Source organism: Sus scrofa, chromosome 1 (assembly GCF_054392235.1).
Source record: "Sus scrofa isolate SSC_HxYL_T2T_F1_AM1 chromosome 1, Sscrofa_HxYL_maternal_Yorkshire_Landrace_v2.0, whole genome shotgun sequence".
Lineage (NCBI taxonomy): Eukaryota > Metazoa > Chordata > Mammalia > Artiodactyla > Suidae > Sus > Sus scrofa.
The window spans coordinates 18,292,072-18,309,480 of record NC_139383.1 but is presented as its reverse complement, the minus strand read 5'-3'; the positions used below and the strand labels follow the sequence as shown (position 1 = coordinate 18,309,480).

Below are 17,409 nucleotides of genomic sequence, written 5' to 3'. Positions count from 1 at the left end.
ACTAAAAGATATCTGCTTGCCACACACTACCAGCTAGAGCTGTGTGAGTTAGTACAGGCTTACTTAATAATGCTGTAGGAATGGTAAGCTTCATTCACACCTCGGGAATCTAGTTAAGTGGTAAAGCTCATGGGTATTTGGGAGAGATGGCTTGGGGTGAAGGTTTGGAGAGACAGGTAGCCTGAGGACACCTGTGTCTATGGCCAGGGCAAGGATTTAGAAATCTTTATATATATATATAACATATATATAATATATGTAATATAATATCTACTATGCGATATATATAATATGTAATATATAATATATAATTATTAAGAAGATTCAGAAGTCTTTATATATTTATTTAGGATTTATAAGTCTATATATACAAATATATTATTATTAAGAAGGATTTAGAGGTCTTTATATATTTATTCATTAAGAAGGATTTAGAAGTCTTTATATATATATACTGTTAAGTTATATATATATGTATGTAATTAGCCATGCCCATGGTATGTGGAAGTTCCCAGGCCAGGGATCGAACCTGTGCCACAGAAGTGACAATGCTGAATCCTTAACCACTAAGCCACCAGGGGACTCCTAGAAGAAGTAGTTAGAAAGAAAAGAGAGAGGTTGGCAGAGATATACTTGCATCCTTTGGAGTTGTGCCTTGGGTCCTGGCAGAAGCTGTAATGACAATAAATATGCCTTCTCCCAAGAATTCCTCTGCCTTTATTAAGTTACTAGAGATGGGAGCTGGCAAAGTTCCGTTTTCCCAGCTCAAGTCAGTACGGTTGGGTATCCTCAGCCCAGGCGGGTGAAGGTCTTTCTCGGCTTTTATGTTTCCTGAGTAGAGCACTGCGGATACGAGAGAGAAAGGAGACAAACAGGGCTGCCGCTTCGGTCATGCTCCTTACAGTTTACCTGCTATGGAATTTCCATGGACTCACAGCCATGCATCGAGCTGCTCATTCATCTGCTTAATAGATACTGGGCACATGCCCTGTGCCAGGCCTGAGGCTTACAGCAGAGAAGTAGACAGACACACTCCTGCATACAGTTTAATGGACCTGTATGTGGAGGGTCTAACCCAGTGCCTGACGTGTGAATGGCTGCACTGAATATTATTTCTACAAATCTCCAGGGTTGGAGAATTTTACCCTTGTGCTTATTTTAAATGTTAAAAAGGTCAGCCTGTGGTCGAGGCTTGAGTAAGGTGGTGAAGTTTAAAATCAAACTGTGTTTATTCATTAAGTATGGTCAAAGAAGAACTGGGAATTAAAATGCTACTCCTGCAGGTCCTTTAAAAAGAAGACCTTGGCAGCAGGGCCAGGACCAGGGTGAGGTGGGTGGGGCACCAAGGTGCCAAATTTCAGGAGGGACTCACCCTCTATGCCATGCAAGCCTTGGCAGGCTGCCAGGAATAAACCAATCATTTATCAGACATACCACATATTCTCAGGCATGGCAGGTAGCCCTCAGGTCATACACAGGGCGGTCACCTACTCTGCCGATGCTCTGAGTGCTGAGAGCTTAGTCAGTGCTGAGCTTCCAAACTAAGATGACATGGCTTCTTTTCTTTCTCTCTTCCCCCCCCCTTTTTTTTTTTGCCAGATGTACATTATATTTAAATTTATTAATAATGGTAGTGATTTTATTTTTTTCTTTCTTTGATGCTTCTTTTTTTTTTTTTTTTTGAAGTATCTTTGATTTACAAGGTTGTGAAAATTTCTGCTGGACAACAAAGCGACTCAGTCATCCATAGACACATATCCATTCTCTCTCTGAATCTTTTCCCACATAGGTGATCATAGAATACTAGGTAGACTTCTCTGTGCTAGACAGCAGGTCCCTGTTGGCCAGTCATTCCACATACCTCAGTGTGCATAAGATGATGTGGTTTCTATGGTTATGGCAGCCCATGAGTTCATCCAGATAAGAGGGTCCTGTGGGTTCCTGTTTCCCCCTCTCTGCTGACACTGTGCTCCCATGGATAATTGCATACAACTAGACTGCAGAGCACAACCCAGCTTGGCCCCGGACTAGGTCACCTTTGGATCATCTGTAAAAAGTAGCTCTACTAGTGCCCACTTCTTAGATTCTTAAGATGATTAGATGAGCTGTTACTCATGAACTTCTCTGAACAAAATTTCTCTCCATTGCCTAGGGCTGTGATAACAAACGACCGCAAACTGGATGTACAAAATGGCAGAAATGTATTCTCTGACAGTCCTAGAGGCTAGATGTCCAAAGTTAAGGTATCAGTAGGGTCTTGCTCCAAGATCCTAAGGGTCTGCACCTTGATTTACCCATAGATGCTCCTACAAAGGCTCCCAGCAGCGTCCCTCTCCTGCCATTGGCAGGATAAGCAGTGATGATCTGCTGGAGCACGTGCCCAAATGTCAGAACAGCCTGCGCAGCAGCCTGGATCTGGTGCAGAGACTTCCTTGTTCTGGGCCCTTCTCAAAACTAGCAGATTTTTATGTGTGCGTGCCTGGGTCTTTTTAGGGCCGCACCTGAAGCATATGGAAGTTTGCAGGCTAGGGGTCAAATCAGAGCCGTAGCTGCAGGTCTACGCCACAGCCACAGCAACATGAGATCCGACCTACACCAGAGCTCACAGCATCGTGGATCCTTAACCCACTGAGCAAGGCCAGGGATCGAACCCACGTCCTTATGGATACTAGTCGGGTATCCACTGAGATAGGACAGTGATCTATATTCCAGCTGAAAGCAAACTGCTGAGCCACAATGGGAACTCCCAAACTAGCAGATTTGGGAATCTCTTGGTAAAAGGTCTGATGAGGAATAGATTGTCTCCAAAATCCAAAAAGGCATTGTGCCTCTTTTTTAATTGTAGGAGGGCCAGTTGCAACTGTTTATCCTCAGTTTAGAAAGGATATCCCCAGATGCCCCACACTGGTGGACCCCTGAAAGTTCCCCCTGAGCCAGAAGGCCCCTGGGTTTTGGCTGGATTGCCTCCTTTCTGACATGCAGAAGTCTTAGCAGTACGTCTAGAGTAGTTGCTATGTCTTGCTCACTAGGTCCAAGCCACATGATGTCATCAGTTAAGGGGACCAGTGCCGGATCAAGCAAAAGGGAAAGGTGATAAAGATCGCTGTGAGCTAAATTATGACATGGGCTGGAGAGTCAATATACCCCCTGAAATGGACAGTGATGTATATTCCAGCTGAAAGCAAACTGCTTCTGGTAGATATTAACAGGCTTTGAGGAAAGAAAAACCATTTGCCGGATGAATAGCCTGGCTCCTGGGAAGTGCTCACCTGTGTTAGCTCTATTCCCTAGCCTTGCTTGGGCATTTCAGCCCCCATCATGATGCTCATGTGTCGGCTGAGTACACAAGAGCCTGTTGGCTCGGGTCTTATGTGTGATGATTGGGATGCTTGGTAATTAATCACCAGTAAATTCTTAGTGCTAGTGAGGCCCAGTCATTTCTGTGGACCTGAGGATACAATAGTGAAAATGATTTTTTTAATATAAATATTTTGGAGTTCCATGGTAGCTCAGCAGGTTAAAGATCTGGTGTTGTCACTGTCGTGGCACCAGTTCAATCCCTGGCCCAGGAACATGCTACAGGAGTGGCCAAAACAAAAATAAAATAAGCATTTCAAAAGTAGATATTCAGGAGTTCCCATCATGGTGCAGCAGAAATGAATCCGACTAGGAACCATGAAGTTGCGGGTTTGATCCCTGGCCTTGCTCAGTGGGTTAAGGATCTGTCATTGCTGTGAGCTGTGGTGTAGGTTGCAGACGTGGCTTGGATCTGGCGTTGCTGTGGCTGTGGTGTAGGCTGGCAGCTGTAGCACCGATCAGACCCCTAGCCTGGGAACCTCCATATGCTCTGGGTGTGGCCCTGAAAAGACCAAAAAGAAAAATAAAATTAGATATTCAAAATTAGGTTGTAATGTTCAGAACAGTCGCTTGGTAGATTACAGCATAGCCATTACTTGGAACATTTTGGAAAATCTTGGGTCTGCAGAAACTTCTTTAGAGTAACTTAAATGGTAGCAAGCTGTTGTTCTTCTAAAGTGGGTCTAATTTGGGATAAAACCTCAGGTAATTTGGAATCCAGTCATACAAGAGTCATGACATTCAGTTGAACATGAAATGGAAAATAAGAACTGACAACAAAATGAGTGTTTTTTCCCCTTGGTATGACCTGTAAACGGTTTTTAGATTTCATGATCCTAACAATCCTTTTCCTACTTTTGAACCCTTGAAAAATATGCTCTCACAGTATAGCCATTGCTGTAAATATGGACATTCCTCGGCAAGACTTTTTAAAACACAAAAGTCAGTCCCCTAAGCGTTTGCAAAGAGCAAGGCCACTAGTGAGGAATTAATGAGTAGATTACTACTGTAAAGCTGCCTGTGGCCTAAAGGGCAGGAAATTAGGTAAACTGTGCACAGATATTAGTAAAGCATAGCCCTTGGTGAGTTAATGCAGATAAGGGTGGTCTGCTGGTGTTCTTAGGACTTTTTGTTGCTCATCCTGCTGTTCTTAGAGAGCTCTCTCCTCTGTGCTGCCATTTCTAGTCTTCAAGAGATCTCAGCTGTACTTTTTCCCTGCCTCACTCTTCAGGGAGAAAAAGATGCTCAAGGCAGGGTTAGCAGGGCTAAGAATGGCCTCATGGACCTTGTCTGCTCTTCAGTAGTGGTCCAAGGCATGTCATGAAAAGGAAGAAAGACATTTCGATGAAGATGCAGATTTTTCTAGATTATGTAAGCAGTTACGTTCCAGTTCACCAGAAGTATGTTCTGAAGTGAATTTTTTTCTTGACATAAGGTGAGTCAGATGACATGGACTCACCCAGGGCTGGTCCTTGAAATCGGCAAGGAGTATCTTAAGGTATTTGAAAAAACAGTGCCAGTGGTGAGGCAAAGTACACCAGGACCAGGATGGTCATAGCTTTTCAAGGTTGTAGCCTGAGTAGAAGGAGCATTGAGTCCTTAGCTGTCGCTAAGGCTTACAGTTACTACTGCTAGCACTTGAAGGGCTTTTTAACAGTTATTTTCTAACTTTCATGAAAAAATGCAATTTCAGATCATCCACGGATGGATTTGGGTTTGAGGAGGGCTGGGAGGAGCAGGAAGGGAATCCTTGTTTTCAATCAACATGAAAACTATTAAGGGCAAGTAATTGTGGATCATGCCAAAAGGCATTAAGCATACAATCTGTCTTACATAGAGACTAAGTGGCATCTAATAGTTTAAAGAGATTTCATTACTGCTTCTAATTGAAATAAATGGTCTGATGAGCTCTAAAAACCTTCCCGTTAAGTTTCCATAAAGTTATAAATGCAAACAAAATAAGACCTACTTCATTTGGAATATGTCTGAAACCTAAGGAAAACGATTAGTGTATATTCTTCACCAAAATCGTAATGAACCCATTTTCCAAATTTTAAAATATGTCCCCACAGATCATCCCCTAATTTTTAATAAGACTAGAGGTGTACCTGTTGTATTTGACCCCTGCGTTTTTTTAACACCCGACCTCTATTTGACATTATTTTGAGTAAGAGTCATGGAATAATACACTAATTGATTCTTGATTTCTTCTTTAATTTTAAACAGTTAGCAATTAAAATAAGATTAGCAATTCAATTTTAAAGAATTCAAATTAAGAAAAAACATTTTGTCTATAAAATAGAATTTGCGGGGAGTTCTCGCCGTGGCTCAGTGTTTAATGAATCTGACTAGGAACCATCAGGTTGCAGGTTCAATCCCTGGCCTTGCTCAGTGGGTTAAGGATCTGACATTGCCGTGAGCTGTGGTGTAGGTTGCAGACACGGCTCGGATCCAGCGTTGCTGTGGCTCAGATGTAGGCCAGCAGCTACAGTTCTGATTGGACCCCTAGCCTTAGAACCTCCATATGCTGCGGGAGCGGCCCTAGAAAAGGCAAAAAGACAAAAAATAATAATAATAAAAATAAAATAAAATAAAATAGAATTTGCCCTTTACCAAACTAACATATTACACCTTGCACTTTGTGGTCTGTTTCACTGTTTTGAATTTTCAACACAAATAAAAGCTGTAAGTGGTCCCATAAGAATGATAGAATTAATTGAACTAATTCAAGTTTTGCTTTTGTTGTTGTTTTGTTTTTACAAGTCATGGTGGTGTCATTGCTTATTTCAAATCTACTTTTAATTTAGGAATACCTACTTTTACAAATTTTATTTTAGAAAAGGACTCTTATAACCAAGTTTGTGGTTTGGGGTCCACCATATAACTAGGAGTTCTCTGAATTAACTCCCAGGTAGAAGACAGGGCCTATAAAAGGACAGGTAGCAAAAGATGCTAATTCGAAGTAAATATGCATACCATTAAATCTTGACAATAACCGTGACAGTAACTGAAGTTAGACCAGCAAGAGATTTTTTTCAAGGAGAAGTGTTTTATCACTGCCATTGTTTAGAGTTATCCAGAGGGCATGTTCATAATTTAATTTTGTTTTAAGGGCCCCTTCTTTGCCTGCAACTAGGGTGAACCCTTCTCTCTGCCCTGGCCTCGGAAGACATAAAGAAATGTGATAATTTTAGTTTAAGAAAAGTTATTTCTTCTGTAAAATGGTGCCAGTATTTATCTCAAAAGGTTGTAGTATGGATTAAATGGGATAATATTTATAGGTTGCTTTGTAAATTCTAAAAGAACTTTACAAGTGCAAAGTGTTCTTATTGATAGTGAATAAATCATTGTTTCTAAAACAATTTTGAAAATATTTCTGTTTCAAAAGTAAATACAGCGAATTTAGAAGATTTGGAGAGCACTGAGGCAGATTGAGAAAAAATTTAAAATGGTCTGCTTTACACTTCTAGTACTACAGTGTATTTCTTTAAAAATTGTCTATGAATTAGAATTTCTGTCTTGTACACATGCACAAATATGATATTGGATAAGAATAAGTGTAAGGCTATTCCTATCTTGGCAGATATCCTTTGAAAAATGATTTCAATACTAAGACATATTCCATCTTAGTTTAGCACCATAATTAATTCAATCATTTTCTTATTGGGTTGAAACCTTACCATGTTATTACTGATTATTTTACTTTATTATTTGACAATGTCATGTTTGAGAAATAGTATTTCATCATTACTTGAATGCATTCTTAGGTTACCAAGTTACATAATTTCATATTTGTGGCTTTTATACTTATAATTGTGTATTGCTTATTTGTGGTGCTTACCTATTTTTTTTCTGTTGGTCTTTGGTCACTTCCAGTTGCTTTGTAAAAGCTCTTAATATATTAAGGAAAATGATCATCATTTTAAAGGTTGCAGAGATTTTTCTCAGAGTGTGGTTTAGCTTAGAATTTAATGAGTTTTTTTTTTTTTTTTTTTTTGGTGGGGGGTGTCCAAAATTTTAAAACTCTTATATATTCCACTTTATCAATAATTTATTCCTCCTAGACTAGAAGAATATAGAGGGTACAGACTTAGATATAATTGAAGTTAAATTCTTTTCTACCATTTTCTTGGATAAATTATTTAACCTTTCTAAATTGAGTTTCCTCATCTATCAAATGGGTATAATACCTACTTCTTAAGGGAGTTGAATCAGAGAGGCAGTATATGAAAAGGGCCTCAAAGAATGACTGACAGTAATTCCTTAAAACATCTGGCTAATATTTATAGTGTAATACAAAACCTTATGATAATGAGGTTATTCTCAGTCTGAAGATCTATTTTAAATGATTGATTCATGTCCTCATGATTCTCTTGAGGTTAAAATTTATTTTCATAATTTCAAAAAGATCTTTAAATAACAATAATATGTCATTTGTTTGTCTGGTATAACAATTAAAACTATTTTACTGAATTCACCATTTGTCTTTTAGGTTTTCCCTTTTTTTTCAACGGAGAAATATAATCAATCTGTGTTTTATAATAGACCCCTTCTCTAGTCCAAACTCAGTTAACATTTACCTGTATCTCCAATTAATTTATTTGGTTTCAGGTTAACATTCACCTCTCTGATTTATCTGAAATTTATTTGGGGACATGGTATAAGATCGAGTTCTAATGCTACCTGCAATCAGACACAGGTGACAATTTTATTATCTACTTTGCAGGAATTACAACTTTTATTTCAGTGTCCTGGTCTTACTACATTGGCTAGAATTAAATTATTACATTTATTATGTAATAATGGTAATTAGGTGTTCTTGTTGTTCTGCTGTTGGCTGTCAGCTTAACGTATTCTTCATGATGTTAAAAAGCATCTTTATTTTCTGAATTTTGTAGGCATTTTTATCAGAAATGGATATCTGATTCTATTAAATATCTTTTTAGCCACTTAAAAATAATTGAGGCTTTTTCTTCCTGGGTCTAATGTTGTGATGTATTACATGACCAGTTTTCTAATATGAAACCATCCTTAAATGACGTTTTTTGAAGCAGCCTGAGTGTGACAGGAGGAATTTTGTGATCTTCTGCCCAGATTATTGTGACATCCTTTTACGTTACGTATCTTTCATTTCACGAACGATATTTGACATTTACCTTTAGTTTGGTAACCACTACGACAGTTATTGTCATGATATTATTACAGCTGACTTCCTGCCAGTAGCTTTCTGGAAGTCTCTGTCTAGACAAGCAGGAGAGGCAACGACAGCAGTGAGATGTGGGGACCAGCCCTGCACTCTTGGTGCTCAAAAGGCAATAGCTGTGTACTTACAGGTAACACTTTAGTTTTCTGACTTGTGCAGGCATTTTGATTTTGAACCAGAGGGTAGAGAATCTAAGAGGGGGTGGGGGTAAGGGGTTAACTTGAATCTTTATTGATTTGACTGTTTTCACAGCCAAAATGGGCTTTTTTTTTTTCCCTCCCAAGTGCAGTTCAGGAAATTGCTCCCGGATTCTAGAATTATATTCTTCTCCTTCATCCTCCTACTCTTCTACTGACCCCACCCACCTTGTTCCCCACACCCCTGTCAACTAGTCTGTTCCCTTTCTGCCCCCACCCCACCCTTTTAGTGGAAAATCCAAATGGGGGCTGCTTGCCAGATGCCAACTTAAAATTGAAAACCCTTGTAAAAGGAATTGAAGTGGCATTCATTTTAATTTGAATGTTTGGCCTTGCATGGAAACAAAAGCCCAATTGTAACAAAGATAAAGTTGGAAAACTCTATAAGAAGTATTATTATAACAAATTCTTGATTTACATTTGAACATTTGCCGGCAGATCAAATGGAATGACTTTTTAATTTTTAAATGTTATTTATTTTAAAATCTTTTCCATTATGGTTTATTACAGGATATTGAATGTAGTTACCCTGTGCTATACGATAAGGCCTTGTTGTTTATCCATTCTATGTAATAGTTTGCATCTGTTAATCCCCAATTCCCAGCCCTCTCCTTTCTTCCATCACCCTTAGCAACCACAAGTCTCTTCTCTATGTCTATGTCTGTTTCTTTTTGTAGATAAGTTCATTTGTGTCATACTTTATCTTCCACAGATAAGTGATGTCATACGGTATTTGTCCTTTCCTTTCTGTTTTACTTCACTTAGTATGATCTCTAGGGCCATCCATGTAGCTGCAAATGGCATTATTTCCTCCTTTGGAATGGCTCATATTCCACTGTATATGTGCACCACATATTCTTTATCCATTCATCTGTCAGTGGACATTTAGGTTATTTCCATGTCTTGGCTATTGTAAATACTGCTGCTATGAACATAGGGTGCATGCATCTTGTTGAATGATAGTTTCGTCCATGTATGCATCCAGGAGTGGGATTGCTGGATCATATGATATTCTTTTTTTCGTTTTTTAAGGAACCTCCATACTGTTCTCCATAGTGACTAGATAGTTTCCGGTGCTCTCCATAGAGTTGCATCCATTTACATTCCCACCAACTATGAAGGAGGATTCCCTTTTATCCTCTCCCTCTCTAGCATTTTATATTTGTGACCTTTTTAATGATGGCCATTCTGACCAGGGTGAGGTGGTACCTCATTGTGGTTTTGATTTGTATTTTTCTGTTAATTAGCGATGTTGAACATCTTTTGTGTGCCCATTGGCCATCCATATGTAGAATGACTTTTTTTAAAAGGTCATTGAAGCAAGGATTAAAGATGGGGTTCAGGAATGATATGTGTTTTGGAAAAAATACCTACCTCAGGGGCTGCATTTAGCTTAGTTTGTAGAAATGGTTGTACCCAACACTTCCGAAGCTGGCCATCAATCATGCAATAAAGATACAGGCACTTAAAGGAACCATGTATCAACACAGAGTGAAACACTGCTGGGCTAGGAAGTGCTCCTTTGGGAAACTCTTGATTGACAAAAGTAGTATTGCGTTAAGTAGCAGCAATATTTTCATGGCCAGAAAGTAATAAAGCAGTAGATAATCTTTATGAAGAGGAAACATTTTACATAAAAAACATCTGAGCACCTCTAGGACTTGCTAAACTACAGGATCTGGTTATGGTGAAAAGTGGCTCTACCTAAATGTGAAAGAAAAAAAAAAAGACGCATAATGTGATAAGTTGTTAATCACATCCAAGGTCAGTGCTCTAGTCCCTGTCATTTATAAGGCATGTGAAGAAAGGATGGGATTAGTTGCTGTCTGGGATCGCACAAAGCCCCTGTATCTCTGCCTTGCTTAGGCTTGCATAGTAGGAGAAATATTCAGCATATGCATATTGCATCCATTATAGATTAGAGTGGAGCCAGAGGGTATGCAAAATAATTTACTCTTTTGAGACCTACCTCATTACAGAGATGTGATGGCGAGTTGGAAGTTCGGTTGGTGACATTAACTGAGTTTTATGGCTGTGTCATTTTAAGTCCAGTTTTTACTGCCACTTCTTGGCATAGCAATTTGGGCCAGGGTATTTATCTCTGCTCATATGGTCCTTTGTATTGATAGATTTACCTTGAAAATGGGGGTGAATTGAATCTTCCGATCGTGTGTTAATTAAAACCTTGTGAAAGTAACATGCTTGACCCACAGAGCTGTATTAGTCCTGCTCGCTGACAGGAAGTATGATCTTCTTTATTGCCTCCAAGATGCTGTTGTGGGATGCACATGCTAAATTATATTAAACGTGATTTGTACAGAAGGGGGAGAGGGATGGTGTTCTTTCGAAAGCAGACTGAAAAAGCAGGAACTTCTAGAGGAGTAAGTTCAGTCTGTAGTTTTGAATACCTTTTGTTGTGCCTTGATCGCATGAATTGTGAAAGTTAGACTTATTGATTCAGTCTTAAATGAAATACGTATGGATGTGTGTGATTTTCCCCGGGAGGGGGCTTCTTTTCTTCCTGGAACTGCCTTCCTCAATCTCTCCACAGAGTTTTGAAACTCCCACCAAGTTGTACTTTTGTAGTCTGGTTTGTGCAAGTTAGGTTAAGCTTCCTACTCTTGGCAGCCTCTTTAGATATAACATAAGGAAACAGCTTTGTGCAGGATAATAGCAGGCATAACAGTCTATATTATTGGTAAAGAGTGGTTTATCACACTATTTCATTCACTCCTCATCACAAGCCTCTGAGGGAGATGCTGTTTTTGCCATCCCTGTATCATAGGTGAGGAAAATGAGGAATAGTTGTGGAGTCAGGAGTGGATATGTTCTAGAAATTTTTATTTTCTTTTTTTAAAATTTAATGGCATACTAATTTGTGTAAATTTCAAAGACTTACGATAAAATGAATCCATATTTCATGTCTGATTTAAGACAAGGAGAATTCATTTACCCTTTGAACATGTATTACAAATACCAGTTGGCAAGAGGAGACTAGAAAGAAAGTCATGCATAAATTAAATCACATGGGTTTGGTGATGGAAGATCTTGAGGTCTACTGATGAAGCGATTAGCCAGCATTAACGAAGTATAGTTGGTACTGTGTTACATACTCTGCAAAACAAATATTGGTTCTTTTTGGTTTGGCTTTTTAGGAGTTTTTACCATATTAATATCTTTGCTAAATACATACCTTGTGATTTTCATTTAAGTGCTTAAGATCCAAGCCTTTTTCTTCTTTTACACAGAGAATAATATAGGAAGGAGGCATTTAATCAAATGATTCTTTTCTTTCTAGGAATACCTCTTTTTTTTTTTTTTTTTTTTTTTTTTTTTTGTCTTTTTGCCACTTCCTGGGCTGCTCCTGCGGCATGTGGAGGTTCCCAGGCTCGGGGTCCAATCAGAGCTATAGCCTCCAGCCTACACCTGAGCCACAGCAAGGTGGGATCGAGCTATGTCTGCAATCTACACCACAGCTCACGGCAACGCTGGGCCCTTAACCCACTGAGCAAGGCCAGGGATCGAACCCGCAACCTCATGGTTCCTAGTCGGATTCATTAACCACTGAGCTATCATGGAACTCCAGGAATACTTCTTAAAGTTAATTTGAGTTGCTTTTGTAGCTTCCAGCATAGTTTTTGAATATTTCTTTTTTTTTTTTTTTGTCTTTTGTTGTTGTTGTTGCTGTTGTTGCTATTTCTTGGGCCGCTCCCACGGCATATGGAGGTTCCCAGGCTAGGGGTCTAATCGGAGCTGTAGCCACCGGCCTACGCCAGAGCCACAGCAACGCGGGATCCGAGCCGCGTCTGCGACCTACACCACAGCTCACGGCAACGCCGGATCGTTAACCCACTGAGCAAGGGCAGGGACCGAACCCGCAACCTCATGGTTCCTAGTCAGATTCGTTAACCACTGCGCCACGATGGGAACTCCAGTTTTTGAATATTTCTAACAGCATATTTGGTGTTTTGGGTGGTATTGAAAGTTCTTTTGGAAGAATTAGTTAGTGCACAGTCCTACTTTAGTCCCAAATTCCAAACAATCAAATTAAAATGAAACAAAATGTGATTATCAGGTGATAAGGCTGGTTTTCTTAGAAATGTGCATTTCCAGGGAGAGGAATGATTCATTAATATCTTGATCATGTATGTAGCTCTACTGTTTCAATAGTGTTGTCTCCCAACAGAAATTACTTTTAAATATATCTTTTTTTAGTCATATATAAATCTTGATTTGTTTTCTTAAAAAAAATTCTGCTTCATCATTTGTAATAAGTATCCCCTTTGCTTAGGCTCATGTATTTGATGATCTTATTTTGCTATTAAAATGAAGAAGAGATATTCGAAATTAAGTGAGTAGCAATTATAAACTTGAAGAAGCAGTCTGTCTTCTTCTAGGCCTTAAGTATGTAAGAGGGGATTAGCCTGTTTTGAAGAATTAGTTGACATATTATATATACAGTTTCAGTAAGACTCAGCCCATGTTGCATCTGTGAACACCAGGTGTCTTAATGGGAATGTGCCTAGGAATGACACCTTTAGATCATTTGAGTCTGGAAAAAAAAGACTCACATACCAAATATGTGGCTTAATTTTGTCGAAAAGGAAGGAAAGGGAAGTTTCAAAATAATAAGAAAGCCTTTGGTTATACTATAATGTCCTATAAGATCAATAACTTGTTTTAAATATTATTAAACTATAGAGTTCTGCTTCCATTTAAAGTGTAGAAAGCCACAAGATGACATTGCTCCCACTTTAACCACAAGACAAAGATGGCTAACATAGACTATCATGCCTTTTTTGGTCCCACCTGGGTTCTAAAGGCAGTCAGGTGATCTAAAGTCCAAGAAGAAAAGGGAGACATCATTGTTTTTTCTTTGGCGGGGCTCACAAGGGAGGATTAGTGGCCATCAAAGCAGATGTGAAGACAACAGGTAAAATTTTTGCGAATCTATAAAAGCTAGTATACAGGTCTGCTTGCCACTCTTTACCAGAGCCTAGGCCTTCCACTAAGTACTCCTGAAAAAGATGAGGACTGGGGCAGAAAACCGAGAGAGCCCACCCATGGTGTAGGTGATTATCAGCTCTACCCCTGAGAGAGAGTACAGAATCCACGGTGTTCCAAAACTTCTGTCATAGGCCATGAAAGCTGTCATAGGCAGGGGATGGGCAAGAAAGACACCTGCCCAAACATCTGGGTCCAGGTAAAATTTGGCAGATTGTTGGGACAGGGGTAGAAAATAGACTCTCCCATCCTGGCACGGGTGCTGGATAAAGCCCGTCTGTATCAAGGGAGGAGAAGGAAACCCACTTGTGCCCTGTGTGTGAACTAATCTTTACCAGGGGTCTGCCACAGCTGGGGAGGAGCAGCGTGGGACCCATGATCCACCAAAAGTACAAGGTAGAGACTGGCTGTCATTCATGGGTAGAAGAGGTAGGGGTACTGAGAAAGCCTCACCTCTGAAGCTCAGGCACACAAGGGCCTATCAAAGACAGAGGCTGCAGCAGGAGAATAAAGAAACTCCTTTGACCCCATTCTGTTTGGGTGTGAAACAGAAACACCAAGAAAAACCCTCTGACTCCCCAGGTTTCACACTAAAAACAAGGTGGCTAAAATCCACCACTGGAGGAATTCATGGTTTTTGCTGCAACTGAAGGTTATTGGGGCATCAACAAAACACGCACCCACCTCAGTGCTCTTAGATTAACTCAACCACTCTCAGTAATAGCCTCTCAACAGAGGATATGGCCATCCCAGAAGTAAATTCACTTACTGCAATTTAACTGCTCTTTTGTATACCATGTTTTACATTTAGTCAAAAAACTGTAAGATGTGCAGAAGGAAAAGAAGGAAGAAAATTCACCTACCAAGAGAAAAAGCAGTCAATAGAATCAGACTCAGGGGTGACCAGGATGTTGTAAATATCAGATAGAAACTTAAACATGGCTATTAATTATAAAAAATATACCATAGTGATAAAATATGTTTAAAATAGGGGAAGGAGGATATGGAGTTATATGGGAACTCTTTGTACTGTCTTCTCAATATTTCTGTAAATCTGAAACTGTTCTAAAAATTGAGTTTATTAAAAGTTATATTGTTAAGGAATACATTTCAGATACATTATTCAGGAAATAAAAATTCAAGCCAAAGACTGGGCAAATTTGCAAAGTGCCTGTCTGATAAAGGACTGGTAACTAACTGAAATATAGAAGGGACTCTAACAAGTCACTGATAAGAAGGAAATCACTTAACAGGAAGATGGATAAACATTTCGACCTTCATCATAGACGATTTATGGATTGTAATTACACACATGAAAAGATGCTTAAACATCATTAGTCATTAGAGAAATGCAGGCTAAAACCACAGTGAGATACCATTAGAATGGCTAGAATGAAGAAGCCTGTCAAAAACCATGCACCGTTAAGAATATAAGGCAAGTGGAACTGTCATACCTTGCTGATGAGGATGCAGGCTGGCCCAGCCTCTTTGAAAATCAGTTTGGCAGTTTCTTTTGAAGGTGCCAAGCAGCCCCACTCAGAGCTCTTTACGCAAGAGACATTAAGCATATGCTCATACAAAGACCTGTGCATGAATATACATGGAAGCTCTACTTAAACAGCCCCAAACTGGAAACAATCCAAATCTTCATTTACTTGTGAATGGAGAAACAGATTGTCCTATATCCGTACTATGAAATACCATCAAGCAAGAAAAAGAACAAAATAGTGATATAGTAACATGGATTTACTCAGGAGCCTTATTGCAAAGGGAAAGAAGGCAGACCAGACCACATAGTGTGTGATTCCATTTATATGATATTCTAGAAAAGACAAAACTATAGTGACAGAAAAAAAGAGCAAGGTCAGTGATTGCCATGGGCTGGGCCAGAGGGATGGGAATGACCGACCGCAAAAGGGCACATGGAAAATTTTTGAGATGATGAAATTGTTATGCATTTGATTGCAGTTGTAGTTTCATGACTGCATACATCTGTCAAAACTCAGTGAGCCATATAAGTAAAAGGGGTAAATTATTGTGTGCCAATTATTTTTCAATAAACCTGTCCAAAAATGCTATTAAGCTCTAGAACTCATAGTTCTTAGAAAATAATTTAAAATGTAATTTTGTTTTGTCTTTTTAGGATCACACTGATGACATGTGGAAGTTTCCAGGCCAGGGGTCCAATTGGAACTATAGCTGCCGACCTATGCTACAGCCACAGCAATATGGGTTCCGACCTGCATCTTTGACCTACACCACTGCTCACAGCAACGCTGGATCCTTAACCCACTGAGCAAGGCCAGGGATCGAACCCATGTCCTCATGGATACTAGTCAAGTTCATTACTGCTGAGCCATGACGGAACTCCTAAAATGTAATTTTTAGAACTCTTGGTGCTTTCTATCTACAATTATACCATGCTCTCTGAAGAGACTTGGACAAGTTATTTCACTTCTTGGGCCTTATTTTCCTTATTCATATAGTGCGATAGCAGTCCTACAGACCTTATGAATTTTTTAGTGAGCATTTAAGAAATACACATAAAGAAATTAGAAAAACTTCCATACCATAGGTAAGTGCTCAAATAATATTTTCTGTATATTGCTTTAACTTCTGTATAGAATAAGGAACTGAGGCGTTAGATCTCCATGGGTTGTTGATGACCCAAAGTAAGAACTGAGGCAATTGTTCCCATCGGTAACTAGCAAAAAATGTACAACCTGTAAGTTGAGAATTCTGTTTTATTTGGCGGACTTCCTGAGAATTTAGACCCGGAGGCAAACTAGGCTCTCAGATAGCTCTGAGGGACTGTTCCTAAGAGTCAGGAAGGAGCCACCATGTACAGGAGTTTTTGCAAACAAAAGCAAAAAACCTCTAGGTTTTGCAAAAAAAAAAAAAAAAAAAACCCAAAAGATTACTGCTAATTGAAGGAGAAAAAGACATCTCAAGTTAATGAATTTAGCACTTTTCTGTGTATGAAAAGATGCCAGCGTCTAGGCATATTGAAATTATTCCTTTGATATCCATCTTAACACTCTAGGGCCAGTGTCCTGTTTTTCTCGCAACCTGAGTTCCCTTCAGGTGCACCATCAGGGGTGGCTGCAGTGGCTGCTGGCTTGATGGCTGAAATGACAGGCGACATTCTTTGTCCATGCTGTTTTACTTCAAAATTGATGTTTGCTGGTGCAATGGCATAAACTCGTTTCTGCATTCACTCGACACTTTTTTTTTTAATTGGGCGCTCTCTCTATTAGACATTTGTTAGGTGGTGGAATTACCTTGAAGAATATGGCTCAGTTCAGTGCCTTCAAGAACTTAGGTGCGAACAGACCAATCAATAGGGAATTACAGTGCTTTGCCTGTGATAAGTATGATGAGGAGGCATGGGAGCCAGTGATGGGAGTCTGTGGAGGAAGTATCTGATCTGGTGGGCAGAGGGATTTTATGGGGGAGGTGATGGTATGGCTGACCCCTGATGCCAGCTGGTTGGTCATCAATTGGCCTGTTTGGGAATAGGAATGCGTTTTTTAAAAATCCATGGAACGCTAATACAGAAGGGAAAGGAACTCTAAAAAAGAATTGAATCTGTGTAAATAGTATTTGATCTTTTGGTAAAATCACTTGTTATCCAAAGTATAGTTTACC

At 39.4% G+C, this 17,409-nt stretch overlaps 1 protein-coding gene and 1 long non-coding RNA gene across 4 annotated transcripts in view; both read left to right on the top strand.

Annotated features, from left to right (window-relative positions):
- SAMD5 (sterile alpha motif domain containing 5) overlaps positions 1–17,409 on the top strand; it is a 413,083-nt gene that overhangs the window by 6,323 nt on the left and 389,351 nt on the right. The gene's annotated exons all lie outside the window — the stretch shown is intronic.
- LOC146405955 (uncharacterized) lies at positions 339–10,303 on the top strand. Its single transcript, XR_014844920.1, has 2 exons — positions 339–2,612; positions 3,711–10,303. It is a non-coding gene; the product is annotated as an uncharacterized LOC146405955 (long non-coding RNA).